The sequence below is a fragment of the Rhincodon typus genome, chromosome 11 (genome assembly GCF_021869965.1).
Source record: "Rhincodon typus isolate 14 chromosome 11, sRhiTyp1.1, whole genome shotgun sequence".
In the NCBI taxonomy this organism is placed as follows: domain Eukaryota; kingdom Metazoa; phylum Chordata; class Chondrichthyes; order Orectolobiformes; family Rhincodontidae; genus Rhincodon; species Rhincodon typus.
This window is the reverse complement of record NC_063342.1, coordinates 61,831,478-61,837,140: the sequence shown is the minus strand read 5'-3', so window position 1 is coordinate 61,837,140 and position 5,663 is coordinate 61,831,478. Positions and strand designations below refer to the sequence as shown.

General features: G+C 40.3%; 1 protein-coding gene across 3 annotated transcripts in view; it reads right to left on the bottom strand.

Annotated features, from left to right (window-relative positions):
* mospd2 (motile sperm domain containing 2) overlaps nt 1–5,558 on the bottom strand; it is a 74,790-nt gene extending 69,232 nt beyond the window's left edge. For 2 of the 3 annotated variants that reach the window (XM_048603095.1, XM_048603094.1), the window contains exon 1: nt 5,536–5,557. The gene's annotated coding sequence lies outside the window, so the exon portion shown is untranslated. Of the gene's footprint in view, nt 1–5,535 lie in introns of all 3 variants that reach the window. The other variant, XM_048603096.1, reaches the window with a different exon arrangement.
* Nucleotides 5,559–5,663: the final 105 nt, after the last annotated feature.

Sequence of the window (5,663 nt, the reverse complement as noted above, 5' to 3'; positions counted from 1 at the left end):
TGTAATATTAAATAAGATTACAAGAGTCATTTTAGATACATAAAAGGTAAGGGGGCAACAATGGACATTAGACCGCTGGAAAATGACATTGGAGAGGTAGTAATGGGAAAGAAATAAATGGCAGATGAACTGAATTGGTACATTTCATCAGTTTTCACAGGAGACAACACCAGCAGCAGACCAGAACATCAAGAGAGTCAGTGGGCAGAGGGGAGTGCAGTGGCCATCACTAAGGAGAAAGTGCTGGGGAAGGTGAAAGATCTAAATGCGGATAAATCACCTGGACCAGATGGACTACAGCCCTCAAGTAGATAGCTGAGGAGATTGCAGATGCATTGGTGGTGGTTTTTCAGAATCACTGGAATCAGGGAGGGTCACAGAGGACTGGAAAATGGCTAATGTAACACCCGTTTCAGAAGGGAGGGAGACAGAAGACAGGAAACTATAGCCTGGTTAGCCTGACCTCTGTCATTGGTAAGAGTTTAAATCCATTATTAAGGATGAGATTGCCAAATATTTGGAAATGTATGAATAGGGCTGAGTCAACATGGCTTTGTCAAGGGGAGGTCATGCCTGACAAATCTATTAGAATTCTTTGAGGTGGTAACGAGCAAATTAGACGAAGGCGATCCAATGGATGTGATCTATTTGGATTTCCAGAAGGCCTTTGACAAGGTGCCACACAGGAGGCTGCTATGTGAAAGCTCACGTAGGAGCAAGGTACTGGTTTGGGTGGAGGATTAACTAGCTGGCAGAAAGCAAAAAGTGGGGATAAAGGGGTCTTTTTCAGGATGGCAGCTGATAACTGATAGAGTTCTGATCAGGTCAGAAATGGGACTACAACTATTCATGTTACACATTAATGATCTTTACAAAGGAACTCAAGACATTGTTGCTATGTTCGCAGATGACAAACATAGGTGGAGGGGCAGGTAGTGTTGAGGAGGAGGGGCAAGTAGTGTTGAGGAGACAGGCAAGCTGCAGAAGGACTTGGACCGGCTAGAAGAGTGGGCAAAGAAGTGGCAGATAGAGTACAATATTGAGGTTGTGCACTTTGGTAGAAAGTAGAGGTGCAGAATATTTTTCTAAACAGGGAAAGGCTTCAGAAATCTGAAGGCAAAGGGACTTAGGACTCCTGGTTCAGGATTCTCTTAAGGTTAGCACGTAAATTCAGTTGGCAGTTAGGAAGGCAAATGTAACGTTAGCATTAACTTCAAGACAGCTAGAACACAAGAGCAAAGATGTACTACCGAGGCTATATAAGGTTCCGGTCAGATCGCATCTGGAATACTGTGAGCAGTTTCGTATCTAAGGAAGGATGCGCTGGCTTTAAGAAGTTACCACGGAAGTTTACAAGAACGATCCTGGGATGAAGAGCTTGTCATATTAGGTGCAGTTGAGGTCTCGGTCTGCATTCGATGGAGCTTAGAAAGATGAGGGGGATCTCATTGAAATTTAGAGAATACTGAGCGGCTTGGATAGAGGGTTTTAGAGATGATGTTTCCATTTGTAGGAGAGGCTAGGATCTGAGGGCACAGCCTCACAGGTGAAGTGACGACCCTTTAGAACTAAGATGTGTAAGAATTTCTTCAGCCAGAGGTTGGTAAGTCTATGGTACTTGTTGCCGCAGAAAGGTGTGGAGGCCAAGTCATTGAGCATATTGAAGACAGATATACATAGGTCTTTGATTAGTAACGGGAGGAAGGATTATAGGTTCAAGGCAGGAGAACGGGGTTGAAAAACATTTCAGCCATGATCGAATGTCATAGCAGTCTTGATGGGCTCCTCTATCTTATGGTTTTAGAAGGGGAGTTATCTCTGAGGTCCTTGCAAATATATATATATCAAACAATGTCACACAAAACAGATTATCTGATCATTATTGCACTGACAACTGTGAGGTTGCTACATATCATTAGTTGCCACAAGCACTAGATTACAGCAGTGACTATACTTTAAAAGTGCTTAATTAGTTATAAAGCACTTTGGGATGCCCTGGTTTGTGCAAAGTGCGACAAAACTGGGAGTCCTTCTTATAGTGAAGATAGAATCCAAGAGAGGGATAAAACTTCTAAGAGGGGGATAAACAAACCACAGCCAACCAAAATTCAAAAGTAAAAGCATATAAGGAGGCAAAAGTCAGTGACAGTTGTAAAGACTGGGACAAATTTAGAATCCAGCAAAAGAAAACTAAAAAGTTACAAACAGAAAATAAACTATGATGGCAAACTAGCAAGGAACATAAAAACTGACAATAAGAGTTTCTTTAAATATATAAAAAGAAACAGAGAGGTCAAAGTGAACATAGGTCCTTACAAAATTAATCTGGAGAGATAGTTACAGAAACAAGAAATGGCAGAGGGGTTAAACAGATATTTTGCATCATTCTTTGTGGTGGAAGATACTTTGAACATCCCATTAATACTAAGGAATCCAGGGGGAAATTAAGTACCATCATCATCACCAGAGAACAAGTATAAGACAAACTAATGGGGCTAAAGGCAGATAAGTCCCTTGGCACTGATGGCGTGCATCCTAAGATCCTAAAAGTAACAGCTACGGACACAGTGGGTGCATTGGTTGTAATTTTCCAAAAATCCTTGTATTGTGGAGAAAGACCAGAGGATTGGAAAACTGCCAATGTGATTCCTCTATTCAAAAACAGAGGGAAGCAGAAAGTGAGTAACTATAATTGGCCTAACATCTATGATTGGAAAATGTTGAAATTAAGGACATAATAGCAGTGCATTTGGAAAACTATAATCTAACCAGAGTTAGCATGACTTCATGAAAGGGAAATCCTGTCTGACTAACTTATGAGTTTTTCGTGCAAGTCTCAACCAGACTGGATAGAGGAGAACCGGTAGATGCGTTGCATTTGGACTTCCTGAAAGCATTTGACAAGGTACCTTACAAAAGGTTAAGTCATAAGAGCCCACAGTGTTGGATGTAGTGTATTGGCATGGAGAGAGAATTGGCTACTGGGTAGAAAACGGTGAGTGGGGACAAAGGGTTCTTTTTCAGGTTGGTTCCACAGGGATCAGTACTGGAACCACAACAGTTTACAATACGTATTAACGACTTGGAGGAAGGAAGCAAATGTATATAACCAAATTTGCAGATGAAACAAAAATAGACAGAAAGGTATGTTGCGAAGGGGATACAACTGAGATATTGAAACAATAGGTAAGTGAGCAAAATGTGACAAATGGAGTGTAATGTGGGAAACGTGAAGTTCATTTTGGAAAGGAAAACAAAAGAACAAAGTATTATTCAAATGGGGAAAAAAAAATGCAAAAAGATGGAACACAAAGGGACTTGGGGTACTTGCACTCAAGACACAGAATGCTTGCACACAGGTTTAGCAGGCGATCAGGAAGATTAAGAGAATGTTGGTCCTTATTTCAAAAGAGTTGGAGTAGAAGTGTAGGGAAGACTTACTGCAACTGTACAAGGTGCTGGAGAGACTACATCTGGAGTACTGCGAGTAAATTTGGTCCCCTTATTTAAGGAAAGATATCACTTCCTTAGAAGCAGTTCAGAGAAGGTTCACTAGGATCATCGTTGGCATGGAGGGATTGCATTATGAGCAAAGGCAAAACAAGTTGGAACTCTGCTCACGGAGAATAATGAGGAAGTAGAATAATGAGAAGTGATCTCATTAGAACATGAAGGATTCTTACGGGCTCGAAATGGCAAACGCTAAGAGGATGTTTCCCCTTGTGGTTCAGTCTAGAAACAGAGTATAGTCTCAGAATAAACAGGCACTAATTTAAGACTGAGACGTGGAGGAATTCCTTCCCAAGACTAAAAGAGGGTTGAGTGTCTTTGGAACTTCTTGCCACAAAGAGCTGTGGGAACAAAGTTTTGTGTCTATTTAAGGCTAAGATAGATTCTTGATCAGTCAAATCAAGGGTTATAGGGAAAACACAGGAAAGTGGGCATGAGGAATATCGGATCAGACATGATCCTTCTGAGTGGCAGAGCAGGCTCCAGGGGCCAAAAAGATTATTCCTGTTCTTATTTCTATCGTTTATGACAAGCTACGACACTTTTGTTTAAGTCAAGATAAAAGATCAATTAAGCAACCCCAATAAATTCTTGTGTGTTACTATGGTCCAAGCAAAATTTGCCCTCATTAACATTCTTCCAAGAAGCAGATAAATCTTCACATTTTCTGAACTTTCTTCTATTGTGTGCCTGCTTCAATACTCTTGTTCACAAGTACAGGAACATCCTGTGAAACATTCTAAGTACCCAGAACCAGAAACTTCCTAACAATATCAAAGAGTTGTCTTGCTTATTGTTTATGGTCTATGGAGAAACAACTTCCAACCCTTGCTCTCTAGCATTTTAGCCACCATTAATAAAAATAAAACATAAATATAACTCTTCCCCCAAATCCTTGGTGGCAGAGTTAAAGAATCAGGAAGCATGGTAATATGAGGAAAAGACCATCTTCTGGCCATAAACAGATCAGCTAATGAACTGAATGAATAAATTTGCATTTACATAGCTTTCCAAGTCTTAATACGTCTCAAAGCACTCTGCAGCCAACGAAGAATTGTTAAAATTTAGTTACAACAGCTGTAACCAATTACCACACATCAAGATCTCTCAAATAACAATGAGAAATTATTGTATTATCTACTTAGCTCTTCTTCAAATCATGCCAGAGAGACCTTTTGCTTCCAATCCAAGGGTACAGACAGCTTAATCTTATCCCCAGAAAAAGCACCCTTGATAACAAATTAATGTTTTGCCTCTACACTGTAGTGTCAGACTCTGGATCACTGGAATGGGATTTGAATCCACAACCTTCACACTGAGCTCAAAATGTACCTGGTTTTGTTTTAGCTAATAACCAACATTTTCCTACCCAGAATTCAACAACTCATGACATTACATTTCAAAGACACCAACTGTCATTAAATAATCTGCCTGTGTGGCAAAATGTCGGTGACAGTTTTTTTTTTAAACAAGCCTGACCAGATATTTCCTCAGACCAAGCATTACTAATCACACCCATAAGCAGACTTCATCCACCTAAAACCTGGAAGGCGCCACTGCTGTCCAATATTTAGTTAAATTAAGACATTTGTGAGGCAGTGCAATATGAAATCAAAATAAAGGATAAAGCAGCACAGAATCAGAAGGGAGATTGAGAGCAGGGTGACTGCAAATTGCACATACTGGATCAAACTCCAATCAAAAGGATTAAAATGTGAAATAAATGGTCTTGATACAACAGGTGAGAGATTTGAAATTTCACATCAGGGTCAAGGAGTACAGAGATCATCCACTGCCGCACTCAGCTACATTAAGCACCCAGGGAGATGCATGAAACTGACAGCTAGCAATAAGCTTCTGCATCATACAAGTTAATAACTAAATAAATCCTGGAATGATAGAAGCCAATGTGCACAGACACAATAAAGCCAAGCCTGGTGCATGTGGGTTAACATCAAGCCTATTCTCAATCAGATCAGAGAAGCTATAGACAGATTTTCCACTAGACTGTGATCTGAGACATACCGTTCGTGTGTAGACATGGGTACTTTGACAGCCATGCTCTTTACAATTTCAACATTTTGGATCGATCGAATAAAACAACATAGCTGGAAAACTGCCGCGCATCAACAGACACACTCAGCTACATTAAG